The sequence below is a fragment of the Sciurus carolinensis genome, chromosome 2 (genome assembly GCF_902686445.1).
Source record: "Sciurus carolinensis chromosome 2, mSciCar1.2, whole genome shotgun sequence".
Lineage (NCBI taxonomy): Eukaryota > Metazoa > Chordata > Mammalia > Rodentia > Sciuridae > Sciurus > Sciurus carolinensis.
In genome coordinates, this window is record NC_062214.1 from 147,506,904 (window position 1) to 147,532,023 (window position 25,120).

A 25,120-nucleotide genomic window follows, 5' to 3' on the forward strand; every position below is an offset into this window, starting at 1 on the left:
TTTCTCCATTGTATGTTTTTGGCACCTTTGTCTAGTATGAGAAAACAGTATTTTTTGGGTTTGTCTCTGTGTCCTCTATTCTGCACCATTGATCTACCTGTCTATTTTGGTGACAGTACCATGCCATTTTTGTTACTATTGCTTTGAAGTATAGTTGAAGTTCTGGTACTGTGGTACCCCCTGCTTCACTCTTCTTGCTAAGGATTACTTTAGCTTTTCTGGGTCTCTTATTTTTCCAAATGAATTTCATGATTGCTGGTCTATTTCTATGAGGTACATCATTGGGATTTTAATTGGAATTGCATTGAATCTGTATAGCACTTCTGGTAGTATGGCCATTTTGACAATATTAATTCTGCCTATCCAAGAACATGGGAGAGCTTGTTCAACATCTCTAGTAATAAGAGAAATGCAAATCAAAACTACCCTAAGATTTCATCTCACCCCAATTAGAATGGCGATTATCAAGAATACAAGCAACAATAGGTGTTGGTGAGGATATGGGGAAAAAGGTACACTCATACATTGCTGGTGGGATTGCAAATTAGTGCAGTCACTCTGGAAAGCGGTGTGGAGATTCCTTAGAAAACTTGGAATGGAACCACCATTTGACCCAGCTATCCCACTCCTTGGCCTATACCCAAAGGACTTAAAATCAGTATACTACAGTGATGCAGCCACATCAATGTTCATAGCTGCTCAATTCACAATAGCCAGACTGTGGAACCAAACTAGATGCCTTTCAATTGATGAATGGTTAAAGAAACTGGTATATATACACAATGGAATATTACTCAGCCATAAAGAAGAATAAAATTATGACATTTGCAGGCAAATGGATGCAGTTGGAGAATATCATGCTAAGTGAGATAAGTCAATCCCAATAAACTAAAGGCTGAATGATCTCTCTGATAAGCAGTTGATGATACATAATGGGGGTTGGGAAGGAGGCAAGAACGGAGGAAGGAAGGATGGATTGTATAGAGTAAAAGGAGGGGTGGGAGTGATGGGGGAAGGAAATATAACAGAATGAGAGAAATGTCATTACCCTATGTACATGTATGATTACACAAATGGTATGACTCTACTTCATGTACAACCAAAGAAACAAGTTGTACCCCATTTGTTTACAATGAATCAAAATAAATAAATTATTAAAAAAGGGTAAATGTTTCTTTTTTCTGAATATGTTGTCATTCTTTAGAACTCCTATCAGTTATTCTCCTAAATTTTAACCATGCTCATTTTTTAATATCCAATTCTCATTCATTTCTTGTCAGGGTCAAATTTATGAAAAGTGTTTCTATAAATAGGACACTGAAATATAAAGATTAATAGAGTTTAAAGGAAAAGGTTTGAGGGACAAGGGACTTATAAAGCAACCTTCTACATTCTGTCTTAAGATATCTAATTGCATCCTGTTTTTATAAAGAATATTGATTGAAGGTGAAAATTTACTTGAAATAAGATTGTTTCACTAAACCAATGTTTTAGACATTTGATTTGTTAGATAATGTATTATGATTATACTCTTATTTGTGTACATGTGATGTATATTATAATACAAATAAAAATAATAATAGCATTCATTAGAATAATGGAAGAATTAAATATCATAAGAATCAGTAAGAAGAATGAGATTGGAAAATATAAAGTCAGAGAATTTAAAAGTGTTTTGTTTTCTAAGTGTTGCTATTTTTGATATTGCTTTAAAATTGATAAGAATGTTTAGAAGCACAGAAATACAATGCCCCAGAGAGAAAATTGGTCATTGGATTCATATTTAGGATAAATATAGTTGATGAATTCATTCCATTTTCTGACTATCTATTCTTCCTTAGGTGTTGTGCTGCTACAGGATCTCCTAAAAAGAATAAAATTTTTTCTATGAAGATTTTAATATTAAAAATGCGGATATGGGCCCCTTTTATAAAACCTTGATTATTTCTAATTTCGTGGGAAACTTCATTGTTCTTCTAAAGAAGTGATACTCTAAAAATTAAAAGCTTCTCTGTTTTCTTTTAAGTGATTGCATGTAATCACACAGAGCTATGATTTTTAAGAACATATTAATATCCTATGACATTGAAAGGGGAATTAAAAGTTTTGGGTAAGAACAGTTTCTGAGATAAATTAGATCCTAATCAGTTATTTTTTTTCTTTCTTTAGTTTTCTTAGAATTGTGGATACTCATTCTGTACAAATACTAACAACAACAACAAAAAAACTGATCTGGTATCAAACAAACAAAATAATATATGACAAGTTGCTTAGTATGAGTGAAAGTTCACATCTTTCTGCTAGTCACGACCAGCGTGACTAAACTCTCGGGTCCGGTGAGGAACAAAGGGGGATTGGAAAATGAATATTCACAGACACAGATCTTGAAGATTAAGATGGGATCAGGTGGAGTGCTGCTCTCTGATGGAGATGTAGATCTAAAGAGTTACACCAGCAATCTTTACATGTCTCATTATCAGGTTAAAGACTGTGAAGCATTACTCTTTGTATTCAGGAAAGTTACAGAAACTAGGACATCATATGTAGTTTTTCCACAGTTGTAATCCATAGTTGCAAAGTGCAATGTTAGGAGCTTTGTGTAGCTCTCAAGAAAGTCCATTGTTTAAAGTTACTGTAAGGCAGACAGGAACTGGAGAAGTGGAGCTGGTGAAACATTGTGATTGTCTAGCATGAGTTCCTTCCTTCCCAGGAGCTGTGTGCCTGAGATCAAGGTTAGAACTGATAGGGCTCTTGCACAGAGCCTCCTCATGCAGGGCATTGCCACAGCAGCTAAGCATCCTGTGCCCTTGCACAGAAACATTCCCAGTAACCTGGCATGCCGCAGCCATGAGGGCATTAGAGACCCCCAATCTCAGTCACTGTTCTCCTATCCTCTGTCACCGCTCTCCACGGACCACTGTATGTAAAAATTGCTTAAATTTTGATTTTATCATCTTAGGTTTTTATAGCAATTAAAATATTTAGAAGTAAGGTGTAAACAACTTCAAACTAAATAAGTTGAAGAGTTAAACAATTAAATTGAATTGTTCTAACTTCAGAGATATATATATATATATATATATATATATATATATATATATATATACCATGAAGTTATTTAGCTATTGCTTGACTAATCTGTGATAATTCAAATGGAATAATGACATCTATTATGGAGTCTTGATCCAAAGTCAGCTTCTTGGAGTTCCAAGTTCCATATCACTCCCTCTGAAATGCTTTCCTGAATTACCCACAGAAATGGATAAATGAGGTTACCCACCAGTGTCCTGTGCTGCTTGTGCTGCTTTTTTTTAGTACTTATGCTTTGTTTTTTCCTCTGCAAGGGCACAAAATATCCATAAGTTGTTAGATCTCTTATGGTTTTGGAGGGAAAAATGATAATCAAAGTGGTAATATTATGTTTTAATTTTTTTAGTTTATACTCTTTAATATTACATAGAAAGATAGGACTTCTCATTTTTTATAAAAAGTTTAATGCAAATATAAATTAATAAAATGTTCTAATGCTATTTAATGTACACCTAATTATGTGCAATGAACTTTAAAAAATATTAAGATTTTTCATACTTTAAATACAACCTAAAGGCAATGAGTATATTGAAGTTATTTTACAAATAGCACTATTCAGTTTTCATTCTTTTATGGATTATTTCTGTTTAAAAAGATAGACATTTATAGATACTGTATTATATTAAAATGAGTCTTAAAATGTCAGTAGTCTCAGATGATTATATAGCATGCAAAGCCAATGACCAAATCCCATGCAGAAAAGTATTCAGAAAGATTAGTATGGCTGGTTGTGGTGGCACATTCCTGCAATCCCAGTGGCCCAAGATGCTGAGGCAGGAGAATCCCAGTTCAAGGTCAGCCTAAGCAACTTTGGGAGGCCCTTAGCAACTTAGTGAGACCCTGCCTTAAAATTTAAAAAGAAAATTTAAGATAATTGGGGATATGGCTCAGTGGTTAAGCACCCCTGGGTTCAATCCCTGGTACAAAAAATAAATTAGTAGATAAGTCTATGTTAAATAAGTTTGGATCTTCAGTAAAGTAATGTTCTGTGTAGAGATGTTTGTCATCTGGATCCAACAGCAATGATGATCCATTCCAGTAAGTGGACAGTTGACTGAATCCAGATCAGCAAATATGGGATGAAGAACAAGTATGCTTATGATATAATTCTAGGGATTCAAAACCACTCAAATATTAAATACACATCAAATGAGTCATCACTGACTTTAATAATTGTGACTACCATTGTGGAATCCTATTATCACATTGATTATTATTATTATGCAGTTCAGCAAATCAGTCTCAATTTAAACACATCTGAAATGTGACATTGATATATGTGGAATCATTTTTGGTAATATAATTGCTAAGATCTTTCCCTTAAAAATTCCAAGTTTTTCAAGTCCATCTGCTTCTTTCTAGTGTAGATCTGTAGCCAGACTTCCTGGGTTTGTAATCAGACCCGAACCCTTATTGTGTGATATTAAACTCAATATACTCAATGTCCTTTTCAATAAAACAAAAAAGTCACAATGGTACTAATCAATACCATAGGTTTATAGTGAGTGTTAAATGAATTTATTTAAGCAAAGTTCTTATAAGAATGCCTGGCAGGGGCTGGTGAGATAGCTCAGCTGGGAGAGTGCTTGCCTCGCAATCACAAGGCCCTGAGTTCGATCCCCAGTACTGAAAAAAAAAAAAAAAAAAGAAAAGAAAAAAAAAGAATGCCTGGCAGGTAGAAAATACAATGGAAGTGTTCGTTATTATTTCCCCACTGGAAGTGTCTGAGTTTAATCTTGTAGACTCTTTAAGGACTGTTTCAGATGATTAGTGCACGCATGACATACACATGTACAAAATCTTAGAGTTGCAATTTGAAAGTCTAGGGTGGCATGTGTTTCCTATCTTTTTATAGCAATAAGGGATTTTTTAAAAGTATTTTTATTAGTTGTTGATGAACCTTTTATTTTATTTATTTATATGCAGTGCTGAGAATCGAACCCAGTGCTTCACACATGCTAGGCAGGCACTCTCCATCTGAACCACAACTCCAGTCAGTAAGGGATTTTCATAATGTGTCAATAGCCTAATTATTTTTCAGAGAAAGAGCTGGGAATACCTTAACAAAATCTACACATTTTGTTTGTTGATGTCTTTAATATGACTATGTCTCCAGGTTGGGACATAAGTTTCTAGTTTGGGACACAAATCACAATTTCTTGTATACTTAACACATGCTGTTTGCTTGCCAGCAGAAGAGGAAGAATTCTGTCACTTATTTGGAATGATAAATGATTAAATTACCATTAATGATAAACTTCCTGTTACTAAAATTTTAAAAACGACCCCTTTCAAAGAAACTATGGAGTCACCGTTGGTGTCACCATCACAATGCCAGATTCGCATTTATTTCCCAAATACTCTGGGGAACACTAGAATGACCTTTCATAACTTCATACTGATTGCAAGAAGAGTAGCACAAAATAAAATGAAAAGCTGAAGGAGTCACCTGGACCCTTCTACTATGAACAGCTTTTTAAATTGTAGAATCTTCTTTTAGAGTTAGTCATTTCCTCCGAGTTAAATTTTGCCATCAACAAACAATAAGTAAAAATAATCCAAGAGGATTGGAAGGCAGGGAATGTGCCATACTAACTCCTGGAGCTAATTACTTAGCATCTATCCTGGCAAAGAATAACATTATCCCACGGCTGGATCATCACAATGATATTCTCTGTCTCACTACCGTCAAAATTTTTTCAAATTTATCTTCTAATTTTTTACATACTACATTTGGATTCATCATGTACAAATGGTGTACATCATTTCATTTCTATGGTTGTTCACGATGTAGATTCATACCATCCATGTAATCACATATGTACATAGAGTAATGATGTCTGTCTCACTCCATCATTTTTCATACCCCCTCCCTCTCATTTCCTTCTACATAATCTGAAGTTCCCCCATTCTTCTCTCACTCCCTACCCCCCCACTCCCATTATATATCATCCTAAACTTATCAGGGAAAACATTCAGCCTTTGATTTTTTGGGATTGGCTTATTTCACTTAGCATGATGTTCTCCAATTACATCCATTTATTTGCAAACACCATAATATTATTCTTCTTTATGACTGAATAATATTCCATTGTGTATATATACCACAGTTTCTTTATCCATTCATCTGTTGAAGGGCATCTAGGTTGTTTCCACAATCTAGCTATTGTGAACAGAGCTGCTATAAACATTGATGTGGCTGTGTTACTGCAGTTTGCTGACTTTAGGTCCTTTGGGTATAAACCAAGAAGTGGGATAACTGGGTTAAAAGGTGGGTCCATTTCAAGTTTTCTTAGGATTCTCCATACTGCTTTCCAGAGTGGCTGCACCAATTTGCAACTCCAGCAGCAATGCAAAAGTGTGCCTTTTTCCCCACATCCACACCAACATCTATTATTGTTTGTGTTCTTGATAACAGTCATTCTAATTAGAGTAAGATAAAATCTTAGAGTAGTTTTAATTTGCATTTCTCTAATTACTAGGGATGTTGAACAATTTTTCATATATTTATTAATTGCCTATATGTCTTCTTCTGTAAAGTGTCTGCCAGTCCGTTGGCCCATTTATTGATTGGGTTCTTTGTATTTTTGTTGTAAAGTTTTGTAAGTTCTTTATAAATTTTGGAGATAAGTGCTCTATCTGAAGTGCATTTGGAAAAGATTTTCTCCCACTCTGTATAGGCTCTCTCTTCACATTCTTGATTGTATCCTTTGCTGAGAAAAAGCTTTTTAGTTTGAGTCCATCCCATTTATTGATTCTTGCTTTGACTTCTTGTGCTTTGGGAGTCTTGTTGAGGAAGTCTGATCCTAAGCCAACATGATGAGATTCAGGCCTACTTTGTCTTCTATTTGATGCAAGGTCTCTGCTCTAATTCCAAAGTCCTTGATCCATTTTGAGTTGAGTTTTGTGCAGGGTGAGAGGTAGAGGTTTAATTTTATTTTACTGGATATGGATTTCCAGTTTTGCCAGTAGCACCATTTGTTGAACAAGCTATCTTTTCTCGTTGTATGTTTTTGACTCCTTTGTCTAGTATGAGGTGACTATTTTTGCGGTTTTTGTCTTTGTGTCTTCTATTCTGTACCATTGGTCTGCCTGTCTATTTTGATACCAATACCATACTGTTTTTGTTACTGTTGTTCTGTAGTATAGTTGAATGTCTGGTATTGTGATACCTCCTACTTCACTTTTTCTACTCAGGATTGTTTTGGCTATGTGAGGTCTCTTGTTTTTCCAGATGAAGTTCATGATTGTTTTCTCTATTTCTATGAGGATGTCATTGGGATTTTAATTCGAATTGCATTGAATATATTTAGCACTTTTGGTAGAAAAGCCATTTTGACAATGTTAATTCTGCCTATCCGAGAACATGGGAGATCTTTCCATCTTCAAAGGCTTTCTTCAATTTTTTTCTTTAATGTTCTGTAGCTTTTATTGTAGAAGTTTTTCACCTCTTTTGTTAAATTATTCCCAAGGTTTTTTTTTTTTTTTTTTTTTTTTTTTTTTTTTTTTTTTTTTTTTTGAGGCTATTGTGAATGGAGTGGTTTTCCTAATTTCTCTTTCAGAGGATTCATCACTTATGAACAGAAATGCATTAGATTTACATGTATTGATTTTATATCCTGCTACTTTGCTGAATTCATTTATTAGTTCTAGAAGTATTTCTAGTGGAGGTTTTTGGATCTTCTAAATATAGGATCATGCCATCAGCAAATAGTGACAGCTTTAGTTCTTCTTTTCCTATTTGTATCCCTTTAATTTCTTTGGTCTAATTCCTCTGGCAAGTATTTCAAAGATGATGTTGAATAGAAGTGGTGAGAAAGGACATCCCTGTCTTTTTCCAGTTTTTTAGAGGGAATGCTTTCAGTTTTCTCCTTTAAGAATGATGTTGGCCATGGGCTTAGCATAGATAGCCTTTACAATGTTGAGGTATGTTCTTACTATTCCTATTTTTACTAGTGTTTTAAGCATGAAGTTGTGCTGTATTTTATCAAATGCTTTCTCAGCATCTATTGAAATAATCATGTGATTCTTAACTTTAAGTCTATTGATGTGATGAATTACATTTATTGATTTTCAGATGTTGAACCAACCTTGCATCCCTGGGATAAACCCCACTTGATCATGGTGCACTATCTTTTTAATATATTTTTGTATGTGATTTGCCAGTATTTTGTTAAGGATTTTTGTATCTATGTTCATCAGGGACATTGGTCTAAAGTTTTCTTTCCTTGATGAGTCTTTGTCTGGCTTTGGTATCAGAGTGATACTAGCCTCAAAGAATGAATTTGGAAGGGTTCCCTCCTTTTCTATTTCCTGGAATACTTTGAGGATATTGGTATCAGTTATTCTTTAAAGGTCTTGTAGAATTCGACTGAGAATCCATCTGGTCCTGGGCTTTTCTTGGTTGGTAGGCTTTTGATGGTTTCTATTTCGGTGCTTTAAATTGATCTGTTTAGAATGTGTACATCTTTCTGATTCAGTTTGGGAGAATCATGTGTCTAAAAATTTGTCAATGTCTTCAATATTTTCTATTTTGTTGGACTACAGATTTTCAAAAAACTTCTAATTATGTTATGTATTTCAATGGTGTCTGTCATGATCTTCCATTTTCATCCCAAATCTAGTAATTTGAGTTTTCTCTTTCCTTCTCTTTGTTAGTGTGGCTAAGGGTTTATCAATTTTGTTTACTTTTTCAAAGAACCAACTTTTGTCAATTTTTGAATTGTTTCTCTTATTTCAATTTCATTGATTTTAGCTCTGATTTTAATTATTTCCTGTCTTCTACTATTTTTGGTTTTGATCTGCTCTTCTTTTTGTAAGTCTTTAAGATGTAATGTTAGGTCATTCAGTTATTGACTTTTTTTTTTTTTTTTATGTAAGAGCTCAATGCAATGAACTTTCCTCTTATTACTGCTTTTCATAGTGTCCCAGAGATTTTGATATGTTGTGTCATTGCTCTCATTTACCTCTAATTTTTTTTTTATTTCTTCCCTGATGTCTTCTGTTATCATTGCATCATTCAATAGCATATTATTTAGTCTCCAGGTGTAGGAGTAGTTTTTTTTTGTTGTTGTTGTTATTTTATCATTGATTTCTAATTGCATTCCATTATGGTCTGATAGGATACAGGGTAGGATCTCTATTTTTTTGTATTTACTAATGGCTTCTTTGTGGCATAGTATGTGGTCTATGTTGGAGAATATCCATGAGTTGCTGAGAAGAAAGTATATTCACTCCATGATGGATGAAATACTCTGTAAATATCCATTAAGTCTATATCATTGATTGTATTATTTAGTTCTATAGTTTCTTTGTTCAGTTTTTGATCCATCCAGTGGAGAGAGAAGTGTGTTAAAGTACCCCACTTTTAATGTGTTTTAGTGTATTTGATTCTTAAAATTGAGAAGGGTTGTTTGATAGATGCTCCATTGTTTGGGGCATAAATATTTAAAGTTGTTAAATCTTGCTGTTTTATGCTTCCCATAAGCAGTATAAAATGTTCTTTTATATCCCTTCTGCCTAACTTAGATTTGAAGTCCACTTTATCTGATATGAGGATGGAGACCCCTGCTTTTTTACTGGGTCCATTTGCATAGTATGTTTTTCCCCATCCTTTCACCTTTAGTCTGTGGATACATTTTTCTATGAGATGAGTCTCTTGAAGGCAGTATATTGTTGGGTCTATTTTAAAATCTAATCTGCCAGTCTATGTCTTTTGATTGATGAGTTTAGGCCATTGACATTCAGGGTTATTATTGTGATATGATTTGTATTCCTGGTCATTTGGCTTATTTTTGATTTTTAACTTGACTTGCTTTCTCCTTTGATTGGCTTTTCCTTTAGGGTAGTTCCTCCCTATGCTGACTTGTATTGTTGTTTTTCCCTTCCTCCTCACGAAATATTTTGCTGAGAATATTTTGTAGGGCAGGCTATTTGTGAATTCTTTTAACTTTTGTTTATCATGGAAAGATTTTATTTCATCATCAAATCTGAAGGTTAGTTTTGCTGGGTATAGGATTCTTGGTTGGCACCATGTTCTTTCAGAGCTTGAAATATATTGTTCGAGGCCCTTCTTGCTTTTAGAGTCTGGGCTGAAAAATCTGCTGATATCTGTATTGGTTTCCCCTTATATGTAATCTGATGCTTTTCTCTAGCAGCCTTTAAAATTCTATCTTTATTTTGTATGTGAGGTATTTTCATTACAATGTGTGTTGGTGTGGATCTGTTGTAATTTTGTGCACCTGGTGTTCTATAAGCCTCTTTTATTTGATTTTCCATTTTATTTTTCAGGTTTGGGAAATTTTCTGATATTATTTCATTGAACACATTGTTCATTCCTTTGGTTTGTATCTCTGTGCCTTCTTCAATCTCTTAATTCTTAAATTTGGTCTTTTCATGATATCCCATAACACGTGGAGGTTCTGTTTATGACTTCTTAACATCTTCTCAGTTTGTTCAACTTTATTTTCAAGATTAAACATTTTGTCTTCATTGTCTGAGAATCTGTCTTCCACGAGATCTATTCTGTTGGTGATGCTTTCTATTGAGTTTTTAATTTGGTTTATCGTGTTTTTTATTTCAAGTATTTCTCCTTTTTTTTTTTTTTCAGAATCTCTATTTCTTTATTGAAGTGTTCTTTTGCTTCCTGCATTCACTCTTTTAACTGTTTACTGGAATGGTCATGCATTACCTGCATTTGCTTTCTTACTCATCTTTTGCTTCATGTATCATTTTAATTATGCAGATTCTAAACTCTTTTTCTGTCATTTCTACTGCCATGCTGTCTTTGGATTCTATCACAATAGCATCTTGGTTTGTTAGGGACACCTTCTTCCCCTGTTTTTTCATATTGTTTCTGTATATTCCCCTCTAGCAGTGAAGATCAGAGATACTGAAGTTTCCCCCCCCTGCAGGATTATTATGACCCTGTAGTTTTCCACTACCTCTTCTTTGAAGGGGAGATCAATACCAGTAGAACCCAATACAGAGAAAATGCAATCCTGAGCCAGACAGCCTCTATAGAGACTTTAACATTATTGTAATAAGCAGGATGAGTTTGATTACCATTTACTGTATTTCTAGCTGTGAACAAGAGGATGGGGAAGGGTGTAGGATGTGAGTGAGTAAATAAAGGTACCTGTCAAAGGGCCTGCAGTCTCCTGTGTCTCAGGAAGGGAGCCACCCTTCCAGCAATGATGACCATGCCCTCAGAAATAATTCAAAATACCTACACCAGCCTCCAAAGAAGCTGGGGAGCCCCAGCGAGGGTGTGTGGAGTCAGCACGGAGACAAGTGTAGTGTCCCTCATCAGTAGGGGGACAGGTGGTCAGGCTCAGCTACTGGCCTCCATCCTTGGTGTGGGGGCAGGCTGGGGGGCTCACCACAGGCATCTGACCTTGGTGTGTCTTCTGTCAACATTTGAACATTGTTCTTTTACTTCTTATTCCTTTTACCTGTGGGATATTTTTTAACCTTTTGAAAAATCTCTAATCTACAGGAAATTTATAATAATAATATAATAGATATCTATATTCTCTTCACCTGCATCCACCAATTGATAATATTTAATACATATTTTTCCTCCCCCTCTATATTTTCTTAATTATTTAGTATTTAGTTGCATACTTAGTGAAAGTTCTCTGCTAAAATTTCATTGTTTATTTTTAAGAACTAGAGTATTCTTTTGTTTAACCACAATACAATTATCATATACTGATATAATACTATTATCTGATATATATAGTTCATATTTATGTTTCCCCAGTTGTCACATTTTTTTATAGTTACATTCAATTTTTCTTCTAGATTTATTCATGAAAAACTATAGATTTGGCTTTAATGTTTTTAACTACATCATTCTATGGCAGTCAGAGAAATCTTTTCTAAAGTTTGAAATCCATGATGTCATCCACTTGAAACTGTTTTTACAATGAAATGCAAACTTCTCCTTTCTTCTCTAGTCCCATATCATTTATTATCCAGTTTTATGGTTTGGATGTGAGGTGTCCCCCAGAATCTCACATGTGAGACAGTGCAAGAAGGTTCAGAGGAGAAAGGATTGGTTGTGAGAGTCTTAACCCAATCAGTGAATAAATCCCCTGATACGAATTAACTGAGTGGTAACTGGAGGCAGGTGGGGTGTGGCTGGAGGAATTTGTTCATAGGGGTGTGATTATGGGGTATATATTTGTATATGGCAAGTGGACTCTCTCTCTGCTTTCTGATCGTGTGAGTTGCATCCCTCTGTCATACTCTTCCGCCATGATGTTCTGCCTCACCTTGAGCCCCGAGGAATGGAGCCTGTTGTCTATGAACTAAAACCTCTGAAACCATGAGCCCTCAAATAAACTTTTCTTCCTCTGCAATTGTTATGATTCAGTCCTTTAGTCACACCAACAAAATAGCTGACTAACACATCCACTCCAAATTATTTTTCAATAATATTGAATTAAATTATTTTTTAAAAAACCCTATGGCTTCTCATATACATGGTTTTGTGAACAATTTTTCTCCATCAAAATATTCTGTAGCCTTAATTCCTGAGGATTTTTAGTTCCTCTCTTCACTTGACTAATTCATCTTCTATGGATCACAACTAATACATCAGTGCCAATGAAAAACCTCATCTACTAATCCTCTGCTGACTGTTACTAGAAGGGAAGACAATGAATTGTATTTACCTGCTTACTTACCAGAATCCCTATCTGTACTGCTAAATTTCACAAATAGGGAAATTTACATCTTGCTCACCACCTTATTCCTTCAGTCTGTTTCATGTTTTTCACGTAGTTGGTTCAGTGAATGCTGTGCAATAGGACACATTAAATCATAACTGCTACTTTGAATCCTTTGATGATTGAGTGATCTAGGTAGGTCTTAGGCTATTTCCAAGTTTGAGACAGGTTGCAAAATTGCTCCTATTATTTGGGCCCTGAAATTGTTTTCACAATTCAGCTTATCTCTCTTTTAAATGAACATTTGTGTGTTGCATTTATTGTTACCCTAAAATATAAGGGACTTGGGGGGGAGTTAGCCAATGCACTTAAAATTATACCTAGACAGGAGGAACAAGTTCTGGCAGTCTGTTTCACAGTAGGGTAATGATCATAACAACTATAATCTATATTTCAAAATAGAAGATTTTAAATATTCTTATCATGAAGAAATGATAAATATTGGTGGTTATTGTTGTGCTAACTGGCTGGGTTTGATGATTATATTATGTATTCCTATATCAAAGCATCACAGTGTACATCATAAATATGTACAATTACTGTGTGTTATTAAAAGTACAATAAAATTTATAAAAGTAATTGAAGTCTAAAGTTCAGGATATGGAGTCTCTCCTGAGTCCTCCAACTCTCAGAAGTTTGAATTAGAATTGCATGATTAAGTTTAGATTGAAAACTTATCATCAAGAGTAAAAGATTTCTAGGAAAACATGTTATCATTACTGGTAACATTGGAATTTGGACAAAAATGTCCATTAACTTGCTGCATCTAGTTTATGGTTTTTCTAATGGAATGATTCTTTTCTAAACATTTATCCAATATATTAGTAACTACCTCAGAAAACCTGTATCTCTACCCTCAAAGGTAAGACATTCTAAAAATTTTTATATTTCTATTATTTTAGCAAAGATATTCACAGATTCATAAGATCTGTAAAAACCTTAAAAAATTCTACTCCACCCTTTCCTCTCCAGTAAGGCCCATGAATGCACTGTTTCAGATACCAATTTTTACTATGTTAAGAAGAAACAGACCCAACTAGGAATGCAGCCTTCCTCTAGTTGGCCATCTCGAATCTCTGAAACACAGAATTGAGAGAAGCAATTATTATTTTACTGTTATTGTTGCAATACAGACCCAGAACTATTTGTGTTACAGGAAAGGATTCAGAAGATTATGATAAAAGAAATTTGATGACTCCAATCAGGTTGGTCTATAGAGAAAAGTGTGATTTTATCCCTTCAAGATTGATGCAAATTAAGTGAAGTAGTGTTGTACCCCAGGATTGACTATGACAATAAGGGGGTCTACACAAAGAAACAGTGAAAAATAGGGAAAGACTATAGCTGTAAGTTTAGGTGAACTAATCCTATCATTTGCTGATTAAAGGACATAACAGAAAGACTAAAAATTAAGTGTCACTATTGAAAGACTGAGTTGTACAATTCAGAGAATCTCTATGATTTGGGACAGCAACAAACACATCTGGAACATGACAACATTCTCAAAACAGTTCTACATGAATACAAAATGACTGCACTATCTATACAGAGTCCCCTAAGTTACTCTAGAAAACATTATTACATGGTTCCAGTATTACATACTGAAAAAAAATAGCTGTAGTACATACCAATATAGTTTATTATTTTGTTTATCCATTTGTTATGCATTCAAAATTGTGTATCATAGACCAGAAAATCAAAAACTAATTTTGAATTAGTAAGTAATGAAAAAAAGTTTATCAAAAACTTATATCAATGTGAAGTGATTGGTTCTGATTTGCAAAGATAAACACAAAAATGTTTCTAACTTGGAGTAGCTTGCAGTTTAGTTTATAAGACATGCAAAGAAAAAGTTATTAAAATTATAAATAGGACTGTGTATAATGTGCTATGGATCACAGCAGCAAAAAGTAGCCTGGGGATTTTCATTTCATGTTTACAGGGTGGGCGAGGGGTTAATGGGTCACTTTCCAGTAATATATCTATATATCATTCTCATGAGTGCAAACTTTGAAGTTGCTTCACCCTTGGAACCTCTTCTAGGAGTAAGATGACCAAAATAAAGTACTCATTTATTGACCTTGTACATCCAGTAAAGATCTGAGATGTCACCGAATAGTCAAAGACAAATTCTTTGTAACAGAGCAAACAGAACTGTTCTTGATGTCTAGTCTACCTTCCAGGGACATATTCAGAACTGATTGAAATGGCAGTAGCCAAACTTTTACTCCCTCTGTATTTTGGTTTCTTATTAGTTTGCCCTGATATGGTTCAGAAGGGCAAAGGAGAGGAGGGATGTCAGCAAGATGGCAAAATAGGAAATCCCAGGTCTTATGCCTCCTACCTTAGCAATAGCAATTAACAAAGATACATATGCAAAATACCTTTTGGAGATTTCCAGAAACCAGTTAAGTGGCTGCCATGCCATGGTTGAGTATAATGCCAAGAAGGAACATCATTGGAAAGGGTAAGAAAAGTAATTTCACTTTACACACATTTTCTTTTCCTTCAAGCCTGCAATAAGAAATAGGGAAGATCCCAAATATTTCCCCCTTAGTACATGGGGTGAAGAGAGGGATTTTTGTATTTTTTGGATTTTGAATTTTCAGAGTGCTGTCCAAGGGTTTGGTTTCTGTTTCATCTTCTCTGGAGTATTGAGGGAACAAGCATAGTTTGGATACCTGGAAGCGACTAAGAACAAAGTGGAATTGGGGGAGGGTGGCTTGCTGTGACTATGACTCAATGCAATCATGAGAAGTTCAACTCAAAGCTTCTACCTCAGAGAGGAGGAAGCGGAGTGGAATGTGCATACAGTATTATGGCTTTTTTGGAAGGCTGCCAGAGGGACAGGTATCTGTCTTATCTGACTCAGAGCATTGACAGGAAGCTAGCTCTTTTCATATGCACAGAAACCACTGAGAATAAGAAAGACCGAAAATTTGCTGCTGAATTACCAGAAATCTTTCAGTGTTCCAGAGGAACAAGAGATTTTAAGCTCCTGAAAAACAAAACAAAACAAACAAACAAAAGAAAACCGAACAGAAACTTTAAGAAATTGCATGTACAAGAGCAGAAAAGTTATTTTCTTTCCAAAAAGGTTTCATAGGACCTTAGAATCTCAGGCTATGCTCATTGGTAAGGGTCTTTCCCTATACGAAATTAATTTATATAAATAATAAAAATTGTACCTTTCTTCTAATGAAAACCACACACATATTCATGAGTTTTTTAAGGACAGGGATAAGTTCTGAGAGCTATGTCCTTAAATGCATTTGTTGTGCAAACACCATGAAGTGTGTGCACGTACCACAAACTTAGATAGTATAGTATACCACACAACGAGGCTATATGTTATATATCATCATGTATGTAGTCCATAGTTGACTGAAACATTGTCATTGACTATATATGAAAAGCATGTTCAAACCTCCCTTGCAAGTATAAAGCAATTGAAGAACGGAGAGAAATTTTTTTAAAAAAAGGGAATAGAGAAGAGAGTGATGGGCTTGAAATCTGTTCTTGTTAAAAGAATAGAGATGGACCCTTTGCTACAATTCACCCCTCAATTTTGACTATTGTTTTCCTGTAAGAGAGAGGGAAATTGAAACCGTGTGAGCTCTGACCTGCAGGATTAGGAACTCTCATCCTGGCCCTACTTCCTTTCTGTTATGAAATCCCAATCCAGCCACTTTTCCCATTCCTGTTCTTTCAAGACCTTTTCGGACCACTCTGGGATCCTCCCTACCCGCCTCAATGGCTTCCTTATGTGAACAATGAATCTTTTCATATACTCTTGGTGCATGTGTGGCATCACCAGTCTTGACATTGAAACCAAAATTTCATGGGGATCCACAACAATTTGACTAAGTGATTTTAACATTTATTCTTTCATTTTCTATTCCTGGTTCCATTTCAGAACAGTTTCATGGTCTCTTTTCTCTTAGGACAGGCAGCAATAGCTCTGCTACCTCCTTTTCAGTAGTTTGTTCTTATCAAGAAGTTATTAGTTTTGATTTAGGGGAGTTAAAGATTCATATAAAATGTCCCATGCTACTGTGCAATTGCTACTTAATTATGAAATTTAGATATAGAATTTGTCACAACCAAGAAATTTATTTAAAAGATTCTGAACATTCAATAAGATTCTAACTTAAAACATGAATTATGAGAAAGTAATTTCTTGAATAGGTTATGCTAAAGAGTTCGTGCTTTTTATGCTTTCTGTTCATTCAGTGACAAAATCCATACCAGATCATCATAAAGAGATTTTAACTAATACTTTTAAGAAAACATGAATCAAATAACAGGTGGCAAATAAATTGTCATAAGCAACTTCTATAACAATAATCCCATTGAAATTCCATCATTTTCTATACTTATGTGATTTGTATTGATTGCTATAGAATGTCTTGAAACCCCAAGTATCTTCTCCATTAAAAATATATTCCTAGCTTAATTTAAAAATAGTGATGTTTCTCAATTACTTATTTAAATTAATCAACCTGAAACTATATGCATGTAGTTTATAAGAATCATTTATCGATTCATTGTTTCTTTTATTGATATATGTATAATTATTTTATTTGACATTAATCTATTAGTACTTATTAATCTCACTATTATTGATTTATTTATTATGTGGAGCGATGTGAATATGAAATTGAACACTGTAAGTTTTCCAAAGCAATCCATATGTAAGAGATAGAAAATTAGATTGGTAATTGTGCCGTGGCATTGGTCTTCTCTCACAGATGCGTATTTTATTTTTTAGTTTTTTGATATGTTTTTGAGTTTTAGTGAAATGTTAGATGAACATGAAATTGGAAATGCAATTACATTAGGGAAAAAATTGTCACGGCTTTAACGTTTAAGCCAAACAAATTTTGTAGGGCAAACTTCAAAGAAATGTGAAGTTATAAAAACTTAAAAATACCATTAGGGCTGGTGATATAGCTCAGCTGGCAGAGTGCTTGCCTTGTTTGCACAAGGCCCTGGGTTCTAATCCCCAGCACTACAGCAAAAAAATAAAAACAAAACAGATAACCTACTTCTATGAATGCAAAATCTATAATCATAGATTATTTTCAATACAATAAAACAAATTTATTTAATTTCTTAAAACTATTAAGACAAAGCACTAGCTTGTATTTTTATTTATAGCATACTTCATACTCTTATGTATTCTAGTCCAAATAAAAAAAAAAATTGAAACTGTCCAAACCAAAGGTTCTGTAAAATCATGATTTAACACTTGTTCTGAAGCTAAATTGAAGCCTGAAACAATAAAAGCATTATAATTATAATCTGCAAGCCCAATAATGTCCAAAAGCATTTATGAAAAGAAGAAAAATAAAGATTTGAATATATACAAAATAGTGATTTCTTCAGCTCAATGAAAATGGCAGCAAATTGCTACTTAAAGATGAAACCATTAATTTAATTATTTTTTTGAAGACTGTAGATCTAGAGTCAATCGTATCTTGCCAATATCACTTTCAAGCCCTCACTCGTCTATTTCCACTGTTGTCCATAAGTATCCTGATAAAATTCCTGGTTGTCATTACTGTAACCACAGTTACCAGAAGTTACCACCTTGCTGAAGTGGTTGCTGAGTGAAGGGCTGGGAACCCCAGTTCTGCAGGTCTCTTGTCGGATGATGCTTGGAATCACATTTGTTGTACTCATCTTCCTTCCTCTTTCCTCCTACATTGCTCCCACAATGAGCTCGACAGGAACCATGGCCTCTCTGCTATTGTGCAGGACCCCCTTGACCACCCCTAGAGCCTCTTGGTGGCCCCAAAGTTGGCCCCTCTGTGAATAGCCAGTTCTGCCTCTCGAAGGTGGTACTCCCCATCCCCTTGGTGGTGGCAGAACACCTCACCCTCTCCCTCCTCCTCTTCCTCTTACTGCATAGCCATCATCATAGCTGATTTAGGGGTCTTCATAGCCACCATGGTAGTTGTGATAACCATAACCATAGTAATCATCATAGTAATCTTCATAGCCATAGTACTCTGGAGGGTAGCCAGATCCGCCTCTCACTCCACCATAACCTCAGCCTCTATTTGGAGGTGACGTTGGAGGTGGAGGGTGTTAGTAATAATCGACATAGGCAGTACTTATGGAGGCCTGTCTAGCAGCCTGGCTCTCTTTCCTTTTCTTATCTGGAAGTTTAAGACTATTTCAACTTCTTCCCCTTCTATTTTTGTTCCATTCATTTCATCTGTGGCCTTTACAGCAGTTCCTCAGTCTTCAAAATGAACAAATGCATAATCTTTCAGTTTTTTTTTTAATTTTTTTATTTGTACAGACTGCATTTTGATTCATTGTACACAAATGGGGTACATCTTTTCGTTTCTATAGTTGTGCATGATGTAGAGTCAGACCATTCATGTAATCATACACATACATAGGGTAATGATGTCTGTCTCATTCCACCATCTTTCATACCTCCCACCATTTCCCTCTATGTAATCTAAAGTTCCACCACACCCTCTGTGACTTTACCGCACTCTTCCAGGATGTTTTCTTTAGTCTTATTCTTTGGGATGGATCCAACAAAGAGTCTTTGTTTGCCACAAAAATGCATACTCCAAGGTGTTTACCAGGGTGAATTTCATAGCTGTCACATGGTTTAACAGCTTCCTGTACAGTTTTCTTTTCACAGAAGGTGGTAAATGCATACCCTCTTTTCTGACCAGACAATGGATCCATCATAAGATGTGGATCCCAAAGGGGTTCAGCCTTCTCAAACATCAACTCATCCTCGTATAACTCTCTTGGTATTTTACTTACAAAGACCTCTGTTCCAATGCCAAGGCTGCACACCAGAGTATATACTCTCTGGTGGAGGATCACCGTGCTGCCTCAGTCGTGTGGCTATATCCAGAGAATAACCAGTCCCCTCAAGCAAAGCCTTGATCTTGGCTCCATCAGGTCTGTTTGTGGACTCTTGCACCTTTCTGCCCTGTTTCTCTCTGCCTGTAGGTCTTCATAATTCCACATACAAAAGCACTTTTGTTCTGAACATGTGATAAGTCGCTTTCCTTGCACTGTTGTAGTACAGACAAAGCTCCTTCTTCATTAAATTCCCTGAAAGCATCAATTGCTCTTTCATCAAGATCAACATAAGCTACCAATCCAGGGCAGAGCAAGGGCCAGCAGCAGGGCCTGTGAGAATAAGCACTTTGAAACGACTAGAAATGTCATGTGCACCCCCCTTTCCCCTTTCCTCATGCATAGTGACCTCACAGATGTATATTTTTTTATCAATTAAACTTTATGAATATTTGTAGATAATTTCATAAATAATGGTGAAATGCTTTTTGAGAAATATACAGCCTATCTGAAATGTGACAAGAAATCCTAATGCAAAGATACACTAAATTATGGGAATTAACAAAAAGAAAATAATGTGTCCAGATGTATTATATGCACAGATAACATATAAACACCTTTTACTAATGAACTGACATCATTACCCCTTCTGGCTGTTGTTACCAGGGAGTTTTGCATTTGCTAGGAATCTGAGGCATCCATTCATTCATTCGCTCTCAACTCTGCCTCAGTTACATTTGTTTCCTTTTTCTTCATTAGCACTGTCCTGCTCATTAGTAACTAGGTATAATCTTCACATTTTATTTTTCAGTATTTTGCAGTTCCCAACCAATGCATAACTCTCACAAAAGTTTCTCAATGTCTTTAGAGGGAGAGGACTTAGCTATAATTTCTGAAATTCACTAATTTGCTATGGAAAAAAAAGAAGCCCAACATATTGTAGAAAAGTCAGTATTTAAAATGTCAGCAAATAATTTTAATAGCTCAATAAAACTATGAAGAGAGAATGGGATGTAGCTTGTGAGACATTTTAGAGGAGGGAATGGACATCTGTACTCAGAAAAAATGTCCATGATCATTCTAACGGCTAGGAAACAGGGTTTTGCTCCTGCTTCCTAGTTGGGTAAGCATGTTAAGAGAATTTGATAAAATGCTCAAATACCACATCAATCTGTATCCAGACCTTGAGGATATTGAATGAGAATATTTTCTGAATATCTAAATCTGCACTCTTGAAAAGATGAAGTTCCACAGTACAAATAGCAATGCTTTCACAGTGCGAAAAATGTTTGAAAGTGTACTTAAAAGCTTTATGTCTGAATATACAAAAATATATATAATTTTTATTGTATATAGAACAGTTTCTATCTGTAATAATTTCTATGGTATCTTTGTCTCAATGATAAGTGAGAATTGTGAGAAATTTTATTTGAAAACTTCATGCTTTGTTTGACCATAAATTAAAATTTGTTGTACCTTTGATCTTTTAAAAATTTATTTACTTTGATTAATTGTACACAAATGGTGTACAACTGTTGTTTTTTTGTTTGTACATGAAGTAGAGTCACACCATTTGTGTAATTATACATGTACATAGGGTAATGATGTTTGTCTTATTCTATTATTTTTCCCTCCCCCACCCCCTTCTCACCCCCTCCCCACCCCTCTTTTTACTCTATACAATCCATCCTTCCTCCATTCTTGCCTCCCTCCCACCCTTCATTATGTATCATCATCCACTTATCAGAGAGATCATTTGGCCTTCGATTTTGGGGGGATTGGCTTATCTCACTTGGCATGATATTCTCCAATTTCATCCATTTACCTGCAAATGCCATAATTTTATTATTCTTTATGGCTGAGTAATATTCCATTGTGTATATATACCACAGTTTCTTTTTTCATTCATCAATTGAAGGGCATCTAGGTTGGTTCCACAATCTAGCTATTGTGAATTTAGCAGCTATGAATATTGATGTGGCTGCATCACTGTAGTATGCTGATTTTAAGTCCTTTGGGTATAGGCCAAGGAGTGGGATAACTGGTTGGTAGGAATCTCCACACTGCTTTCCAGAGTGACTGCACTAATTTGCAATCCCACCAGCAATGTATGAGTGTACCTTTTCCCCCACATCATCGCCAACACCTATTGTTGCTAGTATTCTTGATAATCACCATTCTAATTGGGGTGAGATGAAATCTTAGGGTAGTTTTGATTTGCATTTCTCTTATTACTATATGTTAAACATTTTTTCATATATCTGTTGATTGCTTATAGATCTTCTTCTGTGAAGTATCTGCTCATTTCTTTAGTCCATTTATTGATTGGGTTATTTGTATTCTGGTGTAAAGTTTTTGAGTTCTTTATAGATTCTGGAGATTAGTGCTCTATCTGAAGTGTGTGTGGCAAAGATTTTCTCCCACCCTGTACGCTCTCTCTTCACATTGTTGATTGTTTCCTTTGCTGAGAAAAACTTCTTAGTTTGAATCTATTCCAATTATTGATTCCTGCTTTTTTATTTCTTGTGCTTTGGGAGTCATGTTAAGGAAGTCTGGTCCTAAGCTGACATGATGAAATTTGGACCTACTTTTTCTTCTGTTAGGTGCAGGGTCTCTAGTCTAATTCCAAGGTCCTTGATACATTTTGAGATGATTTTTGTGCAGGATGAGAGATAGGGGTTTGATTTCATTTTGCTGCATATGGATTTCCAGTTTTCCCAGCACCATTTGTTGAAGAGGCTTTCTTTTCTCCATTGTATGTTTTTGGCACCTTTGTCTAATATGAGAAAATTGTATTTATTTGCGTTTGTGTCCGTGTCCTCTATTCTGTACCATTGATCTACCTGTCTATTTTGGTGCCAATACCAGACTATTTTTGCTGTGATTGCTCTGTAGCATAGTTAGTTGAAGGTCTGGTATTGATACCCCCTGCTTCACTCTTCCTGGTAAAGATTGTTAAAAATATGGAACGCTTCATGAATGCACATGCACAGGGGCCATGCTAATCTTCTCTGTATCATTTCAATTTTAGTATATGTGCTGCTGAAGGGAGCATTATCTTTGATTTTTATACACTCTGTTTTTTCAAGTGAAGTAAATTCAAGTCATTAACACAATTTAATAATCATTTTAATAATATAACAATATTAGCAGTACCAAGCAATGCATGCATACCTTCAATATTGTTTTCCCAATTTCTCATTAGCTACATGACTAGCCCAAACAATGAAAGCTATATATGTTCACAGTAATAATGAACTTCTAATTGATTTTTGAAAAAAAAAAAATGTATCCAAATTAGTGAAAATAATGCCTTAAGTAGAAAATAGATTGAATATTGAAAGTGCAAAATTTATTTACATCTCTGAATTCAATTTCACTAAAATCCACTCATTTAAAGGAATATTCTCAAGAATTTTTTAACAGTTTGAGGAATCTTGAGTGTCTATGGCGTACGTTAGAACACATTTTGATTTTTAAAAGTAAGTAACTGGTATGGTTTAGATATGAAGTGTCCCTCAAAAGTTCATATGTGAGATAATGCAAGGAAGTTTAGAGGTGAAATGATTGGGTCATGAGAGCTTTAACCTAATCAGTATGTTAATTCCCTGATATGGATTAAGCGAATGATAACCGTAAGTAGGTGGGTTGTTGGGGATGTGCCCTTCGGGTTTATATTTTGTCTATGAGTGCAGTTGTCTTTCTCTCTCTCCGCTAACTGGTGCCATGTCCCCAGCTACTTTTCTCTGCCACTTCCTTCTGCCATGATGTTCTTCCTAATCTCAGTCCCAAGGAATGGAGTCAGTCATTTCTGGACTGAGACCTCTGAAACTGTGAGCCCCCAAATAAACTTTTCCTCCTCTAAAATTGATTTTGTCAGATCTTATGGTCTTGGCAGTGAAATAACTAACTAAAAGAACAATGTGATGATTTCATAATTTTTTCTGGTTTTAAAACTTTGCTCAACATATAGCAAGAGAGTTATTAAAGGATTTTTCCTAATGTATCATTTGTGAATAAAAATTTTGAGGAACTTAACAAACTTTAGAAAATTACTCTAATTGCCATAGATAAATTTATACATAAACTCTTGGTAAAGTGTAAGTTAAAAGTCTGCTGATTTTGGAAAAATATTTACTGTTGAACTTTTTTTTTGTTAAATAAATATAGAAAGTACATTCCACAGATTGGATGGCCATCTTCTGAAGTTCTGATAAAAATAAGTTGTTTTTGGTAATTACCTAATTAATTAAAACAATTGTTTTAGATTGATAACCACAAATTTCTTTGATTTTAAAATATATTATCAATCATGAAAATGTATCTATTACCAATATAATTTTAAATTAATTTATTTTATGAAGATTGTGATATTCATTCCTAGTATACTAAATATATTATTTGAAAACAATAATTATATTTAATTAAAATGCTAATATATAATAAATATTCTATGAAGCAAGGTAAAATTTTCATCTTGTATATAAAAGTAGATTTATAAGTCTTTTGTATGTGATAAAATGTATACTAGTTACCCTACTTCATTGATTCAATAATTGACAGATCTCTTATTGATTCCTCAAAAGAAAATGTTATAAAAAGAAAGAGAAAACTCTTTTTTAAAAATCCACCCTTGTTTCCTTGTTTTTCTTTCTAACTGGGTTTCATTCATAGACACTAGTTTTCCACTATGCTAGTTGTCCATTATGATCTAACAAAATAGTTTAACTGATGAGTGGATAAAAGTACGAATGAGTATCCAGATAAGAACTATAATAAATTGTGAATCTGTTTAAATGTTTACACACAGATTTTTTTCAAGAACCCAGTTATATATTTCACAAATTATAGAAGAGAGAATTTAGCCTGAAAACTTTAAGGAGCAGTGTTCCCAGTTAACTGATCCCTAAGAACCTATAAAGACCCTGATAAGTATTAGTTTTGATCTTTTGTCCTGTTGCATTACTAACAGGGTGAATTTTAAAGTGAAGAACTAAGTTAGAAGTAAATGGAGGTACTTTTTGAATCAAAGGGATTCACGTGTACTGATTAGTAAGCTGCAAACACCCAGTTCAGTTTCTCATCCTGTGCTCATTTATTTCCTTTACGGTAAAGCTTCAAATTCTTTGATAAAATAAGAAATCATAAAAGTACACATTATAGAAAAATGCAAACATATGAATAAAAAGGAAATATCAAAATAATATAAAAATTTCATTCAGGAAGAAGAAAGATGTATTCAAAAAGAGCAATGTGGCCTTTTGTCCGAATCTGTCTGAACTCAAATCTAGACCTGTTTCTGAGCTATAGATCTTTCCACCTACAGACTATTTCCATCTGGTTGCTTCTTGTGTAATTCAATTTTCCTTATGTCCCAAAGTAAATATTGCATTTTCTTATCAAAGCTTTCTTCAGGGAATTTTAAGAGCATTTGTTTGACTCAGAATGTCCTGAATTCT

General features: G+C 34.6%; 2 pseudogenes; both read right to left on the reverse strand.

Annotated features, from left to right (window-relative positions):
• Positions 1 to 18,335: 18,335 nt before the first annotated feature.
• LOC124977794 (heterogeneous nuclear ribonucleoprotein R-like) lies at positions 18,336 to 19,960 on the reverse strand (annotated as a pseudogene).
• Positions 19,961 to 22,618: 2,658 nt separating this feature from the next.
• On the reverse strand, positions 22,619 to 22,716 carry LOC124978374 (uncharacterized; annotated as a pseudogene).
• Between the last annotated feature and the right edge of the window lie 2,404 nt (positions 22,717 to 25,120).